Below are 24,967 nucleotides of genomic sequence, written 5' to 3'. Positions count from 1 at the left end.
TGCCAGTTGCAAGGAACTGCTTGCAGTTCAGGGTGAAACTGCATTTTACTTCGATCTGTCATCTTTCCCTGCATTTGAATAACCCAGATGGATGTGCAGAGCTTCAACAGCATTGATGTTCCCTGTGTTGTGGGGCCTCTATGGACACCTTTCTCTGCTATCTGTGTAGGAACTGTCAATAATTACACCTACTACTGCTCAAAATGTCTGTTCTGTTCTTGGTCTTCAGATGAAACTGAAGTAACAAGAGTAGTTCTAGCTGTGTGTCACTCTACCCTTTCATGTCTTCAAGTTAGCTCCTGGTTCCAGATCTATTTTCAGGTTAGTATGGCATCCTTTGAGTTGCTAGAACTCTTCACAATTTTCAGCTATGCATTCAAACTGGCCACTCCAGGTGTGTGCTCCACATGCTGAGTACATCTACATGGCCAAATAAATGCTTTTTTGCAGACCTATTGAGTTCTGTTTTTTTTTTTCCTCCTTTTGTTCCACACTGCTCTTCTGCTCTTGAGTTTTCATGAATTGGTCAGGTTTCAGGGCTACTTAACCGTGTCTGTGGTGCAGGGTCTCTTTTGCCTCCTGAGTGTAGTTGTGTTCTGACAGAGCTCACACAGGATACGTAACTGGATAATAATTGTATGAGAGTAGGAAACTGGGTTGGATACAAGTGAGAGGCAAAAGTGCAGTTTGGAGTGATCATGCGCTCTGAAAAACCCATCAATTTTAGTCCTGCACAAAAAAAATTGTTTGCTTTCAATTCTCATTATGAGTAGATTGCTTATAAAGATAATCTTTCAAATGTCGTTAAAATACAGTGCACTTTGATCTTTTATCTTTCTCTGGGGCAGTGCAGATGTGTATGGAAGGGAAGTTTTTTATTTTTGTTATTACTACTTTCTAATTCTTCCTGGTATGACAGCTTTTTTTAATTATTATTTACATATATTTATTGGTTTTGACTGATGTGAAGTTGTACTTATTAAAAATATTAGTTTGCCTGTGTGACATTCAGTGGTATATACAAAGAATAATTCTGTCAGAGGGTGCACATTCCCCAGTGATAGCATGTTTTTTCTTGCCACTTAGATCTGAGAAACTGTTTCATGTTCAGTGGCCAAACAATTTGCCATGCAGACTCTTCAGTTTTATTTTTTATTTTTTAATTAGTTGTGGTGATTTGCTTCCAGAGCATACATTGCATCAGTCATAATTCTTGCTACGATAATTACAGTGCAGTGCCAAGTTGTGGAGGAGAACTATGGATTACTGATACTTTATAATCTGTATTCACCTCTGTTCACTGTGCTGATGGAAAAAATCGTACACAAGAAAACTAGAGAGAGAATTTATTTTTATCTTCTAATTTTTGTAGTAGGTCTGCTGCTGACATCAGCCTTAGCCCTATTAAACCAGGAAATTTGTACGTGTTTTATGCCAGCATGGGATTGGGCCAAAATGCTTTGGTATTCCAAAATACTAGGAAGTATGTTAACAGCCGTAATTGACAACCATTATGCAACAGCTTGAAAATCTGGTTTATTTCTGAAATGCAAACTGTCATAAAGCCTGTCCTTTCACTCACAGAACTGCTAGTCTAAAAGGAAGTCTATAACTATAAGGAGGGTTGTCCAAATAGCATTCTTACTGAAGCAAATAGTCAGGGGAGTGAGTGTAAGCTTTTAATATGAGAGAGGTCTTAATGATTTGAGTTACCAGTAACATTAATAACAGTGTCCACAAACTGAGTTAAATAATGTATTTTAAAATTCTGCTATAACAAAGGTAACCATGGTGTAAGAATTGGAGTTACAGCAGCTTACTGTTTTTCAGGCTTAACGCATAAACTTTGCAACAAAGGCAAATGTATTTAAGCGTAACATTGCTGGTATGTTTGCTGGCTTTTCCTACTACTGTTAAATGGGAAAAACAGCTGAGCCTTGATTTAGCTGCAAGACTAGCAATGTGGTCGCTGCTGAAGCTGGCACATTGCTACAATTTTTATTTTTTTAATTAAAAAAGCAAACTGCCAAATGTGGATTGTTGCAATTACATAGAAGTATTGCTTGCTGTTCCTTCCTTGCTGTTTCTTCCATATTCTGTGCATGTGGCCCAGGATGTGAACAATTGCTCTCTAATAAGGAATGGAGTTCTCATTCCTTTAGTGCAACCTGATCACTGATGCTCTTAGCCTGACAGTGAAATGCTGTAAGGCAGAGAAATGAAATGAGTGCATGTTTGATTTCAGTGGTGGTGACTTGTAGTAGGCTTTAATTAGTTACTGTCTAGTTTTTTTTTTTTTTTTTAAGAAAGAAGAGCACATAAATTACTAAGAATACTTCAAATTGTTCAGTTTTCAATACCTAATTTTAATTTAAAAATAGCTATTATAGTAATTAGTGTATTAAGAATGCATATTTGTATTGAAGAAGTCTTTTGGAACTTAGTTGGTGAATCAAACATGAAAAGATCTGAACTGCGTTGTATGGATTGAAGTCTAAAGAGGAGAAATTCATTATGTAAAAAATACTTGTTTTCAGTATAAAATGGATTTTGCACATAACTGCTTGAACACTGTTGCATGCTAGCCCCATTCAGTGTTTTATCATGCTGAAAACTTGACAAACTTAAAGCAGTATTGTTGCAGTTTTATCCTTCTGTTACTAATACTATGCCACGTTTACCTCAGTTTTAGAATGAAGATCTAATCCAAACAAGATGTTCACGTATCTATAACCTGTCTTGTTTCTTGACCACATCAGCATTTTTACTTTTTTCTTTCATGTCTTAGGAGAAGGTATTAGGAAACATTTCTTTAGCAAGAGAGTGGTCAAACCTGGAGCATGCTTCCTAGAGAGGTGGCTGATTCTCTGTGCCTGTTCAAGCAGCTTTTGGACGATGCCCTCAACATTATATACATTTTGGTTAGGGCTGAAGCAATCAGGAATTGGGACTCTGTAGGTCCCTTCCAACCGAACTTTTCTATTCTTATGCAAGCTGTGGATAAGGAGATCAGTTTTTACTCATGAACTATCTTTTTGCATAAAAGTGCACTGTAAACAATTCTTCGTATCAATTTACATTGTGCCGCTTCATGTTCAGACATTACAAGAGCAGGTGTAAATTTTTCTATATGACTGTTTACCAGTCCCATAAGAAAATGTTTACTGTATTTCCATTAATTATACACTTGATTTCTAACTCCTTTTCCTTCCCAATTTCATAATCTGAAACTGATTTCTGGAAATGGTTGGAGACAAAACTGGATCTTAGGGAATGATCACATAAGATTTTGTTGAGCTATACTAGGAGAAGATGGTTTCTGTTGTGTTTATTTAAATGCTAACTACTGAAATTTCTTCTTTACAGTTTATAATTTTGCATTTTTTCAGTTAGACAACCTTGTTTGTTACAGAACTAACCATTTAAGTCCAAATAACTCAACAGGAGACCTGTTGAAAATTATCTTGCCTGAGGTAGAGATGAGAATTAGTAATAGGTGCTGAGAAAAAGAAAATACCTTCTGTGTTTCTGAGAAGGCTGTCAAAACTGAACTTCATCTTAATTTCTCAATGAGCTGATGAGAAACTTTCCTCTTCCTATTTCTTTCTCTATTTTGTGAATTCTCTTTAAGTTTAATCTGAGTGCTGGGTTGCAAGATTAGTAAAATGATAGATATATCCTTTTTAGTCTAGCTGGTTCTGGCACATGTAGAATGCTGGACAAAATTCAGTTTCATTAATAAAGAAACTTTTAATTCAGCATTTGAACTGCATAAAATCTACGTGCATTAGTGGTTTGAACTTTCTGCATGACTAAGAGTAAGGCTATAAAAACTTGAGGCAGGCAATATCCATGTAATCAACACTTGAATTCCAGTATTGTGTGTTTTATATAATGAGAAAAATTTTGAATGTGTAAGTGCCTTATTGCTTGAAACAAATGAAAAGTGTTCTCCACCTTCCCCCTGTTAGAGCAATATGGAGGTTTTTTTTAAGTAGTCGTTCCTACACACAGATTTATTAAGCCAAACTAAATACTGGCTTGCTCAGAAGATTGAAGAACATAGTGAACAAGTTATGGTTTCAGGAATGATAATGTTAACCTGACATGCCTATTTTAATTCTACCATTCTTCATCTCATTTCATTTTTTTCTAACTTCCTATTCATCTTCAGACTTCTGCAGAAATGGATCTTATATGTGTTGTCAGAATGAGTTTGGTCTTCCAGCATAATCAGCTAGGCATCTTCAACTACTGAAAGAACATGCATCTCTTTGGAGATGAGAATTCAATTGATTTGAGGTTAGAGCATGTATGCCTTCAGTCTCCAAGGCTTGTGAAGATGGAAGTACTAAGGAGCATTGGGCACAGGGATGTACAGTGTGTAGTTTGGGACTTGGAGCAGTTTAACAGCATTTCGGTGATATCCAACTTGAGCTGATGTATCCTTTTAATACAAGTTGGTAATTCATCTGGGGTAGGTACCTTGATGGTTTGGTCAATTAGAGTGAATAGTGATGCCTAGTGGAGCAGCTCTGGGATCTCTCTTCTGCCTTTCACTGCAAGGGGAGATATATGATCTGCAAAAATACGATTCATTTCTCCATCTTTGGAAACATCAAGATGGATATTGTGGAGTTTTTCTGGGATTACTATCCCAGAGAATGGTGGAATTTTACCTTTATGAGTAACATTTTTTTTCCAATTGACTTTTCCTTACTAGCATTGCTCCCTCTTCTTTTGTGCATATATTTGAAATCAGGTGCCTAGAAAAGCTTTATAAGAAAATTTCAATTATATAAACTCTTAAGAGAAAAAAAGTTGGAGCTACAAAATGCTAATTATCAGAAGGAAATTGGGAGTTGACAACTGATGGGTGCTGGATGAAAAATGTTTAGTAAGTCTGTTTATTGTAGATTCGTAAGAAAAACATTTTCACTGTATTCAATTTCTTCCACACTTAGTGGAAAGAAGGAAAAATATGGAGATGAGAAAATTATCATCTTGGACCTTTTTGCTTCAAATTCATTCGTTTTTCTGAACCGCATAAGAGGCCTTTTCCCCTGCTGGAACTCTTAATTAGTAATATGGCTGTCACAGAGTATCACTTCTTTGTAATGTATCATACATGAGTGCTTAATTAGGATTCAGCTTTCAAATATGAAGCTTTTGGTGATAGGGAATTTGATACAGTCATACTGAATACAATTTTAATTATTGCTTATGAAATAGATTCTATTTCATTATTATCTCCAACTTTTAGGCATGAACTAAGTAATTCTCTAACCCACTGCATATGAGGCACCATATCAAAATACTTCACTCTCAAGAGTTGCTGTTTATTTCAAAAAATTATCATTTTGCTATCCTGAAACCAGCAGGCATGCGACCAAAATGCTGATGAGTTCTTCCGGTACACATCGTTCACTTTTAGCTGATAACTATGCTTGTTGCATAGTATAGCATCAGTGGTAACATGACAAAGATGTTTGGTAGTCCTGGACAACATTTTTACAAATCATTCATGGAGATGTGTTAAATTTATACCAGTAGTCCCTGTTCTACCTTTGTGGCTGCTTCAGTTTGTCAGTGCGAGGATTATTTTTTTGCTACCCTCTTCAGAGTGCCTTTTAATTTAGGAGGTGTAGAAATAGCTCACTGAAGTCTTCTGTTGAACTTAGCATAGTAATGTATGGTTTTAAACTTGTCCTGATGAATGTATAACTAAAATCCTGTTCTTTAAAAAGCTATAGATGACACAGGCTGTATATGCACATGTACATGCACGGATACAAGGGAAGCTGTTCTGCCAATGTTTGTCCTGCTGGACAGGACCTTTTGAAAGTAAGTGAATTTTTTAACAGTTTGTTTTCAATATGTTACCTCACTAGTATTCAGTAGTGGGTATGTCTCTGTACTGCTTCACTTTGCTAAATACAATCACATTCATGGTAGGCAGTTCAATTGAAAAGGCTATGTGACGATTCTGGTGTCTGTATTGAGAGTGAAGTTCCTAAGTCTAGGCTTAGGGTTCTTCATTTCCTTTCAAGGCATTCCTTTCACTTACACTGATATCCCAATCCCTTGTTGTTAACAAACTGAAGAAGCGCTCCCCCACGATGAACCAGAAGAATGTAAAGTAGCATTTGAATGCACTCCAACGTAGAACTGACATTTTGAAGCCATGGGGGGGAGGAGGGGGTTGTGCGTTTAATGAATTGTGAGAAGAAGTATTGTAGAGTTCATCACTTGCAAACAAGGGGTTTTATAATGTCATTTAGTAATGTCTACCTAATAAAGTTTTGAAAAAGGAAAATAAAAAAGCTGTGTGTTTCACTTTTTTCTTCTAAACAATTCTATTCATGAATGTTAGTCAACCAGCTCCAAATAGATAAATAAACTTATGATTCTTAGGTAACAGCTTCTTGAAAACCACATTGGGTATTTTTATGCAAAATATGGCCGTCTGTGTGGTTTTTATCTCTGAGCTACTGTTATCTCTGACTTACTGCTTTCATTTTTTAAAGCAGCTCAATATGCAACACAAATTTGCTTTTTTGAAAGACACTAAAATGATAGGGGGAGGAAAAGAAAATATGCTGTCATCCAATTATCTCATTGCCTTGTAGAACCACTTGCCAAAGCTCCCCAGATTCCAGTGAGCTTTTTAGAGAAGGCAGTCTTTACTGTAGCCGGCTGTAAACTCAAAACTTGTGAGCCATTAATCGAGCCAGGTGCCTTTCTCAGAAAAAGGAACTGTTCTTAGTTTCCATGCTAATGAACTGACAATGTGGATGTGAAGGTTTGTGTGACGTGTTGGGGATTTTTTTTAATGCTGTTTAAAATAGCTTTGGCGTGTTTATGTACAAGCAGACAGAGCAGCAGAGGTAGCACATTCATCTATCTTTCACTTTTGTAGAAAGTAAAGCAGGAAAAAGAAGGTTCACTGCCATGAAATAGATGGCACTCCATGCTAGGCATTTCTGGCCAATGGCTTGTCTTTTTGCCTTCTCTCCACTCCCCTCTGAACCCTCTAAAAAAGCCAAGACTTGCAATCAAATGTTGAGGCCATCGTACCGGAAGTTCCTTATCTGCAGAAATTTTAGCATGCAATACACAGCAGTGAAAGGATTGTCAGGAGTCCAAAGAAATCAATGCAGTTACAACTGAATCTGCAGTTAAAGGCTAGTTTCTCACTTGCAGTCTCAAAGTGTTTGACAAGACATAAAAGAAGGCTTTAATTATAAACATGTTAATTTTTTAAGAAAATTGGATGAATGTGCTCCAGAGAAGTTACAGAAACATAGCCATAATTTTCAGATCTTTTTCAACGATTAAAATAGTACTTGAAATAGTGATTATAGGAAATAAATGTATTTTCTCTACATAATGGATGGAATTATATCTGCTTGTAAGAAATGAAATTTAAGCATTAACTATTAAATCAACATTCCAAAGACTTTGATTCGATCTATTTGAATTTGTTGTGCGTTTGCTTAGTAGTTTTGCTTAGTAGTTTGCTTAGTAGCCTTCAGCAGCACAGCCAAGCACTGATGTGGTGAAATGCAGGACACGTGAAGTACTGGTTAATGAGAACAGAACTAAAAACAAAAATTGGTAGCCCCAGGAGTGAAGTTGTCCTACTTCGGAAAAGTGAATACCGCCTCCAAGTGACCAGGTTTATTTGTCAGGATCAGCAAGCATGCATTTAAATCATCTTGCTTATGCAGCCTATTTGGATTTGTAGAGCTATTTGTTGGAGTTCCTCAGGTGAAATGGAGTAGATGTAGTTAAGGAAGGGGGGTCTAACTTGGAGAATGTAGTGGTCACATGGTCAGAAGGCAGACAGAGTAGGTGTAAGTAGCTCTTGCAGTGAAGGTAGCATGCAAATTAAACGTTGCAAAGATCTCAGCTTGGAGAGCTTTGCACTTGGGCCTATTCATAAACAGCCAGGAGAGGGGTAAATAATGGGATAACAAAATGCTGACAACTGAGAGAGTGAACACGAGTGTAATAATGATCAAGTGAATGCTTTTTGATGGTGAACAGCAAAGTAGAAGGCAGCTCTTCACCACTGAAATGATGCAGCTGACACGGTGTGGTTCTAACAGGTCTCTGTTTAAATAGAGTGCAGCAGAAAATAGAATGATGGTGCATTCCTTTATCAGATGAACTAGGGAGTATTAAATAAGGCTAACAGGAGCTGTAACAAAGAAGAGGTGATACACAAAAAGATTGGTGATGTGGAAAAGCAGAACAAGTTACAAGAGGAATTTGTGGCAGGCCACGAATACCCATTCTTAGGTCATAGTATTTTGGTTGCATTATCTTGCTTCCTTTGCCAGACATCTGGTTTTGCTTCCTGTCAGAGGTAGGATGTTTCATTCCTCAGAGCCTTGATCTGGTCTGTTATCTCTTCCTGTCATTGAAGGTCACTAGGTAGGGCAAATGTCAAAGTAGATTCCAGCACTGATCTGCTGGGGATGGCCTTCCCGATCCTACTTCCTATGGAAAACACTTCCCTGCTTTTCGGGCAGAGATGCTTCAAGGTAAAACACTGATTGGCAAAGTTCTGAAGTGGTAAAAACCTGTCCACTTTGTAGTGTGCTGTTTTCTCACCATCACCTCATTTTTGTTCCCTCATAGAAGCAAAGTTCTTGCCTCAGCCTAATTTTATCAAGCTTGCCCCCTTATCCTTTCTTTACATCCACTCATAGTCACTTCAGTCTTTGGCTATCAGCTGGTATGAAGAGGAGCTGTCCTGATGGTTTTTCTCCTGAGCTCCCATTGGATTTTCTTTTTACTCATATCTTGTAAAACATCAGTAACAGAAGCTTCAAGTATTTAGTGCATGGCACCAAAATAACCTCACAGAGTGAAAAACACTTCAGGCTGTGACCTGTAGGAAAACCAGTGCATGCACAGCATCAGCACACTGTGTGGGGCTGCCATGCCACAGCAAAAGGCCCCTTGTTTCTTAGCTTCCCTCAAGGCTTCTGGGTTTTAACATTTTTTTTATTATCAAACAACATATTCTATAATTTTCAGTTTTTCCATAAGCTTATTGTTTATTAAAGTATGTCTAAAATCATGGTTTCATTGTAACTTCATCTGGCTTTTATGAGGTGATGGACAAGTCAAAGCCCATAATAAACTGGCTATTGGCAAGACTGCCAAATCAAACATTAATTTGGTACAGCTTTCCAACAAAGCCTTCAATGTTTTGGACCTTCAGTGAGTGTTGTTTCCTTTTTCTCAAGTTCCTTTACAACAAGGACTTAATGTCATCGCTCAAATTACCCTGTTAGTGTTATAAAAAAAAATAGGTTACTTAGATAACAGGCAACACGTGGCCTCCATTTAACTATCATTTATTAAACTGTCTTTGTTTTATGTTTTCTCTGTATTATCTTTCTTATAGCAGTAAGAGATGAGACAGAGAAGACTGAATTTCCTTCACCCTTAAATGAGCATTCAGGGATGAAATATGATTGTAATAATAGTGATTCATAAGTACCAATCTCACACAGGGTCCCCTTGTCAGCTCATGGGTTGGCTCAACCTGAGTAGGGGATAGGTGAGGAGCAGCTGTCTGCCAAATCTATCAATCCAGCTGACAGCTTAAATGTGAGCTGCAGGGACTGCTGTGGTGGTGGCTGCCTGTCTTAGCTGCCGTACTGCCTATCTACCTGAGGGTAAGTCTGGCATGTCCCAGAGTACCGGGCTCTGTGAGCGTGCATGGGTGGGCTGCTGCCCATTGCAGGTCTGGCCAGGTAACCAGGAGCACTACACCTTCCTTCCCATTCATATTTCCTCAGCTAAAATACGTGGATTTTGTAAGAACACATTTACATTATACCGTTGATGGCTCATATGCATAATCAAGTTGGTATAGTGTGAAAGCTTTTGCTCTCTTATGGCCTATTTTTGAATATGCAATACATGATATTTACTGTAATGTAATATTACATATAAAATATGTAATATTTATAAGATTATAACTATAAGATTATATTTTATATGTAGGTGGATAAAAGCAGCAAACTGATGTCATGACTCATTCCTTGATGGTTTGCCATGTTACAGAGTTAAGGGATTGTTGTGAAATATCTGTTGACTGTTTTCTTATCCATATTCATTTCTAGAAAAAATTACTACTATTTTGCTAGTTTGCTCATCTCAGTGGTAGTCTTTTACTCTGAATTATCTATATTCCAGTGTGGAAGTAAATGTATTCACTTTTCATATAATAATTATCCACCGCCTTTAAGATAAGAACAAGAACTTGAAGACTGTTGTGGATATGAATGTACAGACATTGAAAGTGACTTAAGAACTACAAAAAGGATTCAAAGTTATGAAGATGATGACAACAGAGGATTACCAAGAAAGTAAAGTGACTAGCGAAGGCACGTCTGATGAAAATTATACATTGCTGTTTGGGTTAGACACCAACTATATTAGATATATTACAACTGAAATACAATTCACTGATATAAAGGGGAGACCAGGTTTCTTTCTGCTTGTTCCTGTGCTTGTTAGACATGCTGTATTTTAAATGAGCTGTTCATAAAAAGAAAGATTACTAAAATCTAGTATATTGTGAATTTATTTTCCCTATCTCTCTATAATAGCTTGTCTTCACCTAATGCACCGTATATGACCTCATTCCTCCCCATTAAATATCTCTTGTTCTCCTGAATCCTCACCTGATACCTCTTCTGGCTGAGCAAGAAGTGCTTTACCTTGTTCTGCTGTACCTATGTGCCAGCTGATCACCTGCTACAGATGTGCTGGTTGCCAGGCAGCTATCAGGAGCAGGCAGGTTGCCCAACCTCCCACTGCCCAACGACAATGTGGCACTGCATTCTTTCACTCTATTGAAGCATTTCTACTCTAGTCTGTCCTGCCCAGGTAATGATTTTTGAAAGCATATAGGAACTTGGCATAGAACCACAGAACCGTAGAATCATCTAGGTTGAAAAAGACCTTCAAGATCATGAAGTCCAACCATCGGCCTGGCCTGCTGAAGTATTAAAGCAACAAAATGGTAATAAGATCATTGAAAGCATACCAATTGTATGCTGGATACGACTGTGACCTGTGGGTGTGAAAATGTGTTAAGATGAGGAGAAGAGTTAAATAGAAGAATGCACTGAGAATCAATCCTGAATCTAGGAATTAAGATGTACAGGTAATTTTGACCTGTTCTTTCCTGGCTATGGAGACCATTTCTTCAAGCACTGGGTCTGAATACATCAAGAATCTGCAATAACAATTTTCCAAAACTGGAATTCTCTCTAATTCCTTTGCGATGTTGTATGAGTCACCAACCAAAAAGACTGCTAGAAGAAGATACCAAAGAAAAACTGCTGAAAAGTAATATACTATATTGCATTTATTATCAAATAAAAGTATTTTTCTCCAGATTAAAAAAAATGTGAAATATATGTAGCAAAAACTTAATTTTAATCATCACTGTGTTTGCTGTAAGAACCACAGATCTTCATCCATGAATCATTTCTGAAACTGAGCAGATAATAAAGACTGAAGACTCCATCTGGATTGTATCAGTTGCCATAAACTTATATGCTTCAAGTAATATTACCAATATGTGTTTTTCAACTTTCTTAAACTTATTTTTTCTGGCATCGTAACATCTCCCTCTCTGAAATTTTCTGTTGTGGGAAAACAGACCTGAAGATGTTCAGTTAAGATATTGTTGTAATCAAGAGAACCAGCCACAGTAAATTGCAAGAGGTGTAAGAAACTGGGGGTAAAGTATTTGACTAGCATAGCTAATGCAAAGCAGCTATGCTGTGGTAGCTATGCCAGTTAAGTGCTCCTCATGGGCATTCTTTTCTGGAGTAAAGTTATTTTATCTAGGAAAAATTTGCTGTTTTTGGAATGCTGATACAGAAGCAAATGCTCTCCCACATGTTCCATTCCAGTCTAGAGCCTGAAATTATTGGGTGAAGGCCACCTTGCCTCTTGTTTCCCCCAGCAGACAAATATCCACAAAATGTTGGTTTGTCAGGAGCCATGCAGTCCATCTAAGCCTGTCTCCTTACTTAAATGGGGATAAGCATCAGTAACATATCACTCTCAAAAGGCCCAATATAGTTAAATATGACTATACATGGAAAAAGCTTTCTTATTCAGTTTGGTTATATTGGCAAAAATGTGAAGCCTTAGGAGACAAAGCACTTCATTTTGCTAAACCTGTCATGTTCATGCCTGCTTATTTTATCAACAGCCCACCATGCCAGAAAAGGGAAATGATCAAGTGGGTTAAGAGATGTGACATTAGATTTATTGTGTGTTACTGGTTTACATCATCTTTAAGTAATACTGTATGACATGCTCTTCTGTTACCAGGCACTTAATGAATTTGTGCAGGAGTTAACCAAAGTTAAAAATGAACTAGTAGAAGAACAGCACATCAAAAATATTTGCTATAATAAATCAAATTAAGGAATTTTTATGAGACATTTTGCATGTAATAAAAACGAAAAAATACAGCCATTTCACTGAATAAGGATATTATACTTCATGCTCAAGAACAGAAAACTGAATTGAAGTAGATATAATCACCGGTGTACTGCTCATAAATGCATTCAAATGGAATGATGTCACTGTGTGACCTCAATGGGTCTGATGGATGTGAGGTATCTTTGAAAAGATGCCACATACTTGGAAGTACATTGGTTTATCTTTTTCAAGAATGCAGCTCAGACTCACATTTTAAAAGGTCAGGAATTGTTTGAAAAGTGTTGGGTAAAATATATCTTTACAACATTTTGCAGAGTAGGAGACTTATAATTATGTTTTCAGAATAGATTTTAGCCAGATGCGTACTCTGCATTTTACTATGCTTGAGTTCAGAGGTATTTGAAGTTCTAATTGCCTCCATTTTTTTTTATATGCAACTGAACAGGGAAGATACAGTCACCTACCACTTAATTCTGCTGACTCTGAAGAGACTTCCATTGGAGGCAGTATACCCCTGTCACTCAAGATCCTTGGTATGTTGCTGCCTCATCATTTAAGCTCCAGTTCTCTTCATATTTGACCTATTCTATCACAAACATAACCTTTTGCTGCTTTGTCTCTGGCCTCTGAACATGTTACTAAGCCAGAAAGCCACAGCGTTAGTGTTGCATCCTGAGAAAACTCAGTTTGATACAGTGCATAGTGCTTTCCCTCAGAAGCTGTTGTGTGTGCATGCCGTGATGAACTACAACTAGATGTATTTAGGTGTTTAAATTCTAAATGAGACCCACTGCTACTCGTCCTATAGGGACAGGAAGAGTTCTTAGCTGGGAGCTGTGCAGTGCTGGCTGGGAATAAAGCATAAGAACTGAGTTTAGCTGAAAACAGCCCAGTGTTCTTGAAACATGAGAAGGAAAATTTGTCATCACTCACTTAGAAACTGTTTTGGTCACCAGCACATTTTGGGATGTGTTAAGATTGCCTAATATGACGTTCTCAGATAACTGATGCAACTTGTAAATATCATTTGTTTATGCCTCAACTCTTTTCAGTACGAGCAATTAGAACTACTTTAATTGAAACATTATTGCAGTTAGCACACCAATGTTAAACTTTCAAAATTAAAATTTTAGCATGTTAAAAAATACTGCTTTCAGCAAGAAGTTAGTAATGTGATGTTGTCTGTGTGGAATACTATCAGACACTAAGTATGGAAGTTTGCATCTGAATGTATTTATTTGGACAAATTTTTGTTTTATTTGTTAAAATTTATTAGTTTAATCTGAAAGACAAAAAATCAGATGATGGACTGTTTCTACAGCAATGTTTAGGTAAAGAGATTAATGAAATTTTCACCGTAAAGTACCATTAATATTTTCTTCCAGGCGTTATAGTCTTCAGCTGGTGGCTGCCACTTGGAACTAAAGCAAGAGGAAAGTATTCTGTGGAAAGAGAATGCCCTAATAACCATATTGATATTGTAGGTGGTAATAATTTCTTTTTCAGTATGAAGAAATGAAGAAATGCTTTTTTTTTTTTTTTTTGTCATCTCTTTTTCTCTTTCCCCCAATCTATGCAGTCTGACAAAACTCTGGAGACAGACCATTTAGATTTTCAAAAAATGATCTCTCCACTGACCATAAATACCCACTTCCTGGCTGCTGTGGGCAACATCACAGAATCACAGAATGAACATGTTTGCTTCCAATCCTTGGTCACTCCCAGGTCATTTTTCTCATAGATTTTCAGTTCCTTTCTACTTCTCAATTGTAATTTCTCCAATATTTTAAACTATATTGTGGACATTAGAGGAGCTTGGGCAGAATAAAGAGGAACGGTCATACTGAGGCCAGTTTCTGACCCTCCAGAGGCTGTAACGTTCAGCCAAGCAATGTCTTACCTGCCTACAGTAGTATACCTGAATCACTAACTTCTGTTCTTGACAGCTTGTAAGAACACTTGTGCTGGATTGAGCAGTCTGATAATACATGACTAGGGTAGTATAAGAACTTGTTAAGCAATCTCCCAGGAATCTCCTGAAGAGAAGTTGTATTTTTCAACTAGTTGCTCCAACAGTTATTTCTTAAATGTTTTTGAACAGACACAATTTTTCATTAATCACAATATCCGGTAGCAAGCACACCTCAGTACACATTACTTGAATCAGTATTTACTCATGTTTATCTGGAATTTGCGTTCCTATACTAACCTCAAGTGACAATATTTGTTGTACGGGAAAGGACAGTATGCTTTCAGCCCTGTGTCACTTTTGAGACTACATATCATTCTGTATGATTATCCCTGTTCCTCCTCACACAACATGGCTTTTCTAAGCTGAAGAACCACAGACTGTGAGATGATGACAGAACAGGAAGTCTGACACTCTGACTGTCCTTACTGCTCTTTTCTGCATCTTTTCTATTTAGAATCATTGAATCATTAAATCATTTAGAATCATTGAATTATTTCCCCTGAGCCTCCTCTTCTCCAGACTGAACAATCCCAGTTCCCTCAGCTGCCCCCCATAACACTTGTGCTCCAGACCCCTCACCGGCTTTGTTGCCCCTCTCCAGCCATGCTCCAGTGTCTTGTAGTGAGAGGCCCAAAACTGAACATAATACTTAAGATACAGACTCACCAGTGCTGAGTACAGGGGTGTGATCACCTCCCTGCTTCTGCTAGCAACATTATTTCTGATATAAGCCAGGATGCCATTGGCTTTCTTGGCCACATGTGTACATTGCTGGCTCCTGTTCAGCCAAGCACTGACCAGCATCCCCAGGTCTATGTCTTCCACACAGTCTTCTAGACACTCTGTCCCAAGTATGTAGCATTGCCTGGAGTTGTAGCCAAAGTGCAGGAACCAGCACTTAGTCCTGTTGAACTTCATCCCATTGGCCTCAGCCCAGTGGTCTAACCTGTAATTCTATCAGATTGTTTTTCAGATGAATGGTATATTACAGAAGATGGATGGGAAGTGCACATTGTACTGAAGATCCAGGAAACTAGGGAATTTTGTTATGGCTTAATAGTTCTTTGTGATTAGCTTTTTGGATGGCTAATAAGTAAAGAAGTGAAATTTATTTGGGAACAACTACAGTAAAACTGATTGTTGTTTCTGAATCCTAAAAAGTCTTTACTGGACTGAGATCTGGACAGGATGCTTAACACAGTAAAGAGACAATAGACTAAAATTGTGTCAATTATTAGCAATGATTAGCTTTCTTCTCTCTTGTGGAAAAAAAAAAATGTTCTGCCTTTTTTTTAAGACTAAGTTTCTTCACAATTTTTTTAGAATTCTTGTATATTCAGTCAGCTTTCAAACACCACTTACCTCTCTCCTAAAGAGGTAACAGGTGCTTTATGAAGTGATTCAGGATGTCCCCCTTTCACTTGTACATAGACATTTTATGTAGCCTTAGAACCGTGTGACAGATCTTTTCCCAGAAGGAAAATTCACTGCTTGTCTTTTTCTTTACCTCCATTCGAAAGCTAACACATCAAAAAAACTTCCAGCCTACTTACTGACACTGTGAACATGTATGTATAGTAAAACACAGACTGAGCAGTTTATTTTGCTTTGAAGATTATGTTCATTAGTTTATATATATACACATACACATATATTTCTTATATGCAGATTATTTTTTTCCTCTGGATTTTATCTATATGCTTTATTACATGTTGCAGTATTCATTATAATATGTAAATGTGTTACTACACACTTATTATTTGAGTATGTATATAATTTGAACCCCGTTAATTATTGAACTATTTGTTTACTCCTGTCCATCTGATTACATGAGGTTCATTAGTAGTTATGTTCATTCTCACTCACATTTCAGCAGCAGCACTTGCAACAAGGCTGCATTGCACAATATGTACAATCACAGTGAAGTATGTATGCTACTAGATCCCTCCCACCACAGGTGGCCTAAGACTAGGGAAGCTCTACTTATTAACTGAGAACAGAATGCTTTTTGTGTCAGTGGCCACTGGAAGTGCTGGTCTGAACCAAGGATTCCACCTGAGCTGAGCAGGGTGGGAGCTGAAAAGCAAAACTGGGTAGGAGAGCAGTGATGGCAGAGGTCTTCTACAGAGCAGACAGAAATGTACTTTCAAGAAAAATGTAGAGCAGTAAAGCCTCAGAAACCAGGTTTTTCATTATTAAATGCTGTTTTCAGTGCAGCAGATTATAAACTGGAGCTAACTTAAAAATTGGAAGAAAGAACAGTTTCCTAGGAAAAAGATCTGCTTTGAAAAGTGCTTTGAGTGCATGCTTGAGTTTGGGAGGCAGTGGTATGCTTTTGCACTTTGATTCTAATTGTGCTCTGGCAGGGTTCAATTTTTGAGCTCCTGGGTTGGGGCAGTGGCTGGGAACAAATACATTTCAGTGGAGGTTGGAAGGGACCTCTAGAGATCACCAAGTCCAGCCCCCTGCCACAGCAGCTCCCTAGCCCAGGTTGCACAGGTAGGCGTCCAGGTGGTTCTTGAACATCTCCAGAGAAGGAGACTCCACCACCTCTCTGTGCAGCTGTGCCACTGCTCCGTCACTGCACTGGGAAGAAGTTCCCACACACATTTGTGTGGAACTTCCTATGCTTCAGTTTGTGGCCATTTCCCCTTGTCCTATTGCTGCACACTGATGACAAGAGTCCAGCCTCTTTCTTTTGCCTCCCACTCCTTAGGTGTTTATAGATATGGATCAGATCCCCTCTGAGTCTTCAGAAATAAGATGAATAAGGATGATGGTAGACCTGTGTCTGAGACATTTGTCCATCAGCAGAGATGTCAGAAAATGCCACAAGTCACAAGGCATCTTTCACAGTTCTGGTAGAAAATGTTCCCTCATGCGCAGAATGGTGCACACTCATCATTTAGGCCTGCAGAGTAGCTCTGTTGCAACTAGACAGCATCTTCATATTTTTAAGGTACCCACAGGACAGGCACCTTCTGTGCCTTCCCTCCTTATGTTTCCTTTGTTTCTTTTTTCCTCTGCACTCATTCATCATAACTTACAACGCAGTTTCCCTTTACAAATATGCCTTGACATGCATTTTTTTCCCTGCCTCTGGAGACAATAATGAGGGTACTTGCCAGTGTGAAGAGGGACAAAAAATTCTTTGGGTTGTTTCCTTGGTGCTCCAGCAGATGGATGATGACACAGCCTGATCTGATGAGCTGTCAGACTTCAGTCACTTTCACTTCTCCAGCTATGGAGCTCTCATGTACCCTGAATGTCATCATGCCTGAATCCAGGCTAAAAGGTGGCTGAGTATGCATACTTTCAGAAGGTATTTATAGACTTCCTTAAGCTTATGGCCCACTAACTGGGCTGAGAAGAAGACCTGCATAGGATGCTTACTGCAACCCTTATACCTGCTCCTCGGGAATCAGCCACTTTCCACCAGTGAGTCAAGCTGCTCAGTCAAATTAGTTTTTATTTAGACTTAAATATAAATATGAGTATTGCAAAGGGTGAGGACATGGTGCTGATTTTGGAAAGGAGATAACTATGGGGTAGACACGCTGGCAGTGATGTGTATGTGCAAAAGGAGCCCATCAGAGAGCTGTGCATACCGGGCTGTCATTACCTAGTGAATGTAAATACCAAGTGGGTGGGGATTTGAGAGAGGGAGGCAAGATGAATCATTGGCACACATACCTACTTAGAACAGTTCCCAGTGCTAAAGTCATGGAAGGTGAACTATAATGCCAAATCTTCAGATATCCATGATATCAAATGATAGATTTCTCATTAAAAGGAAATATGATTCAAGCTTCAACTTGAACTGTGTTTCAAATGTGACTCTTCTGACGTTTATAGCTTAGATTAGTGTGTAAATTAGCACCATCAAGTGGTAAAATGGTGTACTGCATAGTTGTATATTACAAAGGTATCTAAAGAATCCTTGAATACACTTTAATGATGTTATTTGAATTTTTTCCTAAGGTTTTCTCAAGAAAAGCACCTGATTTAAATGCTTGTGCTTCCAGCAAATCTAACATGGTTCAATCATTGTTTCAGCTGTAATATATTCAGTATTAGTATTCAGTATCAGTATTTTTCAGTCTGCAGCACAGAAGTTGAGTTTATTTACGCATGATCAACATAGAAATATTTTGTTTAAGATAAAAGCTGGTTTAGAATTTTCTGGTATCCTGCTCTCTGTGATGCCTTAAATATGGAGTTCTATAACACGCTAAAAGAACTAGTAACCTGCATTTTCACTGGTCTTGCTTGACATTTCCCTGAACATAGACTGTTCTTGTATGGAGATAGCTACCAGTACTCCACCTTGAATGCTGTGTTCAGTTTTGAGCCCCTCACTATGAGAAAGACACTGAGGCCCTGGAGCTCATCCAGAGAGGAGCAACAAAACTGGTGAGGGGTCTGGAGCACAAGTCTTATGAGGAGCGGCTGAGGGAGCTGGGATTGTTTAGTCTGGAGAAGAGGAGGCTCAGGGACACCTTATCGTTCTCTATAACTACCTCAAGGGAGGCTGTGGTAATGGTGAGAGAGGACAGGGGTGGTCAGCCTTTTCTCTCAGATGACAGGAGTAGGACTAGAGGGAATGGCCTCAAGTTGCATCAGGGGAGATTCAGACTGAATATTAGAAAAAATTTCCTCTCTGAAAGAGTGGTGATGCATTGGAACAGGCTGCCCAGGGTGGGAGTGGAGTCACTATCACTGGAGGTGTTCAAGAAACATGGAGGTGTGGCACTGAGGGGCATTGTTAGTGGGCATGATGCGGATGGACTGACTGCTGGACTGTTGGATCTTAAGTTCTATTTTCCAAACTTCACAATTCTGTAATATTATGGTAAAGAATGTCTGCAAATGAGACAACTGTAGGCAGATAAACTGAGTAGAAATGGAATACAGAATTTGTAACAACACAGTTCATTTGATTCCAGACAAATAAAAACAACATAGTCCTTTGCTAAGCCAAACTCTGCAGTCTGCTGAGATTTAAAATTGTGTAGTAATCATGCATCATTTCAATTAATACCAGCCTGGATGTGAACAGTGCTTAACAGATGCATAACTTGATTAAAGAAATAATTGATCTACCTGTGGGGTAAAATGATCTATAATTATCCAGGTTTCTTGTTTCATAAATGTTTGTAATTTTGTCAGTGTGTGCTTACCAAATAAGAATAAAGGAAGAACTTTTTGTGTTACAGAAAAAGAAAAAAACTATCCCATTAAAATAACATTTTTGTTTCTGAAAAAAATCCCTTAATGAGAAGTAGACTTAAGATAAGAGCATACAACTGAATAGACAGACAGGCAGACAGATCTCTGGAGATCTGCCAGCCAGGCACTAGAACTGCAGCAAACCAACCTGAGAAACAGAGAACAGAAAATCCATGTGTTTTGTCAAATGTACTTTTCCTGATATCACTGAATAACTCAAAGCATCTATTTGGATTCAGTCCTCATGCTTTTCTGAGGAGAAATATCTGGTGCAGAAAATATTTCTTCATTTTGCTGTCATTTTAGTGACAGATTCAGACTTAGTTCTCCACTTTTTATTTGAAATTGATGTTAAATAAGCCTAGAATTCTGCTTGTGAGGAGTGGAAAGTGTGCAAAGTCTTCAGTAAACTTGTAAAGTTAGGAAGTTCAGCATCTTGCTACATATATAGAGTGTAATGTTATGTTTGTCATAGGTCTTCTGAACTTGCCAAAAAGGGGATGAAACTCTGAAAAACATCATCTGAGACCTTGACCAAACTTTAGGAAAAAGGAAGGAGCACTGGGGACAAATAAAAGAGAGATACACTGAGATGCATAAAGTCTACAGAAAGTCTTCTGTATAATTCCCCTGTAAAACCTCTGCCTCTCCATAAGAGAATGTGACTGCCTTCAGCTTTGTTTGCTGGTGGGGGCTATCTGTGCATTCCTCTGAGTTGGAGCTCGGGCAGGCTGCCCTGAAATGCAGATTGCTTCGGTTGTCTGCCTCAGAAAGCTTTTGCAGACATTCTCTGAGTAATGCAGGACATCGTTTCAGGCCTTTGAGAGGAGTGTGCTTTGTAGATCACCTGTCCTTCAGCTTCATCCCCATGTCATTGTGACTCTCCCTGAATGCAGAATTCACACACCACCACAAACCATGCAGGGATGTCACTTCATTGAGTAAAGCTGTGGCTTAACAAGGAGAACTTGCTTAGACTAGGATAAACACTGACATTCATAGACATATCAAAATTAAGGATGTAGTCTGTGATTCAAATGTGTTATATTTTAAGTGTAGAGATCCAGATAATAAATAGGCATGAATATTTTCATGTTGTTTTGGTCATTCCTCATCATGTGACAAGATGCCGTTCTACTGCAGCCCACAGATGCAGGATTTAAATGGCAGAAATGGGCATGAAATCCAATTATACTGAAAGAATTAGATTTTTTAGACTTTTCAGCATTATCAAGATCACTTCAAATAGGAAGCTCCACTAAGAGGCTGAGTTAAATGCTTCCCAAAAGTATCTTGTGTACCAGCTTCCTGGTGCACACATGCAAACTAACACTGTCTAATCTCATAAAAACAATCCCAGTTTTATTCCACTTCTTAGCTACATCTGAAAAACAAATAACATGCTTGCAATTAGAATAGCTTCTTGCATTTTAGGCATAATGATTACATTCTAAGGAGATGCAAATAATTGTATGAGTTATGCTGAACTAAAATGAAATTGTGTTGAATATCTCTGTGTCAAAGATTGTTTTTGACTCATTACAATTTTAATTATAATATAGATTCAGCAAGTTGACTTTCTTAATAAAACATCATTTTGTAGTACTTTTCAAAACAGCAAGTTTATTGTATCACAAGGCTGACATGTTACTAGGTATACTTCACAGATCCCCAAGAGATCCTGCATCATATATGGCAGCTCTATGTGGTCATCTCAGGTCTATTAAGACACCTAAAATATCTCTCCAAATTTATGTCAGGCAAGTTTATATTGTTTTCCTACAATCTGCGATCATTGGGTGGGATTCAGCTCTGTTCCCTTGTGGCTGCAGCTCATCTGAACTACCCTTGAGCTCTGTGGCAGGATGCCATGAACCCAGTCCTAGAGGTGAAGGCTTTCTTTTGCACTTTAACACAAGAGATGACTCTTCATTTTAACAAATAATGCATTGCATTTCACACATTATTTGAATGAATGTTGAATTGTTTATTGCGGTATTCATAGTACTTATACTTTTTTGAAAGTCCTGCAAGTATCATGACTGTCAAATCACCTTGTAAGAAAAAATGTCTCAACACTGCAGCAACAACATATCTCAAGGCAACATTTCATAGGAACACATGATAATTTGTTTTAAAACACAGCTGATTTCACTGTCACGCTTATACTGTGCTCACCACAGAGACTAGGACATGTGCAAGCAACTTGCTGAGCATTTAGGCACCAAGGCACTGTGTCCAGACAGTCTGTCCAGGTTTGCTTGCAAAAACACAGTAGAGAAAAGTGTCATCAATTTTGGAGCCCCTCCCCATGTTTCCTGAATTCTCCTTAAGTGTATGCTGATTTTGGATGCCTTATTGCATCCTTCAGGAAATGACTGATGAGTCTATCTTGTCCAGCATCGGTGAGTCACTCATGTTTAGTCACTGTTTCTATTTCAGGTGTCAGCCACACACACCATTGTAATGGTCCTTCTCCTGATGATATTTTGCTCTTACACATTCACATTTGTTGCCTATTCATATCAATATAAACATCTGTCATACAGTCTTCCAGCTCTAGAAGATTTCTGAGCTTCTATATTCTAATGCATTGTAAGGACTTTCATTACTGCTGGAAAAATAATCACCTTTCAGGATTCATAGGTTTTCCTTCCAAAAGTCTCCAAGTTTTTACTTTTGTACCTCAGTATTTCAGCAATTAATTATGGTTAAATTCACACTTCAATGGACTAAATATACAGATTATAATTTACTTACTTCTATGCAGTTGTTTCATCTGTAAGTTCTAGTCTGATTCAGTCTTCATAGTATCTCTATCTTACTGAATTCTGTTGAGCTTTCTGGTGTGTTTATTTACTTGCTCAACACTCATTATTCAGCTCACATTATCCCATTTTATCTCACACCAATTGGGACAAAGTTTGAGAAGAAGAGACACTTTCCTTTGACAGGATAGCCAGAAATACGTTGAGCAATGGGGGGAAAAATGCATTTCTTTCATTTTTAAATAACGTTGGAGTTGCTCTCCATAAGTTGCTATAATACTCTGCTTTTGACTGTCATACTGTTTATTTACCAAAGATGACCTCAATGGCTAATCAGAATTTTATCGGTTATAATAGAGATGTCAGTTGACATCAGATAAAGATCTTGATCCTAGTTCTCTATGCAGCATTTATCACTGGAAGCAGCTGCTGATCTTCTCCTGAGATAGCAGCATAGCGATCAATGCTAAATAGTCAATATGAAGTTCAGTTCCACAGACCCTTGTTATGATAAATTCAAGACATTCAAAAGAAAATTGAGTCACAGAAGAATCAGACAGTTTTTAATTCTTACTAATAAGTACATACTTTTATGCACATTGTTATATCATGGATTATACTTTATATAATGCTAAGCACTGACACAACTTGAGAAAGAGCACAAGGTTTGTATATTCATCTTACATTCCCTTAGTAGCAGCTGATAAAAACACAATCTATAGGAAGAAAAAAATAAACTATTCAAATACCTTACCACCAGACCATTGAAATAATTGTGGAAGTAGTTTCAGCACTATTAGAACAGCCATGAAAATCTACTGATAAAAGTGTAAGGATGTAAGCTTTCAAAGATAGACCAAACCACTGTGGAATAACCTCTTCAGGACTTTGTAGTGGTTAGAACAGGCTTGGCATGACATTCAGTTCCAGATACTATGTTTCACATGAAGCTAAAATAAATAAATATTTAGAATTCATTCTATACAACTTTGCATTTCCCTAGTACTTTCCATGCAGCCGGGAAGAAACTTTAGAAGTCTACTTGTCATATAAGAAAGTTCCATGTTACAGAATTGTGGCTTCTTAGTAGAATCTTCTGAATAAGGTAAAGAAAATATTGATGGACTTGGGTTTGGATTTTTTAATGCAGAAGTTGATGGCATTTCTGACCTCAAATCTCATAATGGTAGAATGTCTCGTTATTTGAAATGGTACAAGTATAGGAATTTGTTCATCTGATAGCCTCTGATATTCATCTGTAAGTGGTAAACTCTAGCCTGAGGAGATGTCAAATCACAGAGGCTTGTCTAGAGAAAATAATTCATGTTTTACAATAATTCAAATTTGAAACAAACAGCATGTGTATATTAGAGCAAAATATTATTAGATATCTGGAGAAATTAAAGATTTCTTTGGCCTTAATTTTCTAAATTGTTTGAAAAGCAAAACTGAGAAGTAAGTAATGTTGACACTTTGTGATACTACGTTGTATTTTAAGGTAAAAAATTTATTTTTCAACTTTTTAACCTCACTGCATAATAATTTTCCAGGACATCATGGAAGGCACTTGCTAGTATTGGGCACACAAATCGGATACAGTGTCTGACAGGCAACACAAAGATAACTAGTCATGGCAATGTAGCACTGCTAACACAAGTGTCCTGGGACTTTCCACAAGCAAAGTTGATACTGAATGATAACTAAGTGTGGAAATTATGCTGCCGTGAGCAAAACCTTGAGTAAATCTGCATTGCTGGTGATGTATCAACAAGTTCATATAGCTTTACCTCAAAGTACTTACCATGCATGGTAGGATAAGGAGCTGTGTGATTTTAAAAGCTCCATCTTTACCTTAATTACTAAATACAATATTTGCTCTGAAAATAGTATCTCCAATTTTCTGTGCTGGCCTACAGAGTCAGAGGCAGATGTTGGTGGTACAGCAGTAGAGGCTCAACCTTTCCATCAATATCCTGTTATAATTTGTTGCTGTGTGATAGATGGCAGCAGAGGGGCAGTCTGAAAGAATGGTGTCTGGTGTGGAAATGTACGAAGCAAAGGTGTGTCACTGAATTCCTCCATGGGGAAAAAACGGCACCCGCTGACATTCATTGATGCTTGCTGAATGTTGGTGGAGATCAAACAGTGGATGCAAACAGTGAGGCAGTGAGTATTGTGTTTCAGCAGTGACAACAGTGAAGTGAAAGACAAGCCATGTTCTTGGCAGCCATGCAGATTTTCACGAGTATGGAGTGCAGACTCTTGTTCTTATGGCAAAAATGCATACCTGATGGTGGCAACTGTTGAAAATAGTGTTTTGTAGCTGAAAACTTCCTCTATCAAACAGCCTTACTACGCTCTTTGTTGTAGTTTCCATTAAAATAAATAAGGAGGCATTACTTTTTGGAGCAACCTACTTACATATGACAGAACAGACACCATCAGGCCTCCTTCGTCCTGCGCTTGCGTCACAGGAGGCGGCAAACCGAGGAGGCGCTCACTGTCT

This window comes from Cyrtonyx montezumae, unplaced genomic scaffold, assembly GCF_038088225.1.
Source record: "Cyrtonyx montezumae isolate F1298 unplaced genomic scaffold, pur_monq_1.0 scaffold_0, whole genome shotgun sequence".
In the NCBI taxonomy this organism is placed as follows: Eukaryota; Metazoa; Chordata; class Aves; order Galliformes; family Odontophoridae; genus Cyrtonyx; species Cyrtonyx montezumae.
Note: the sequence above shows the minus strand (reverse complement) of the source record.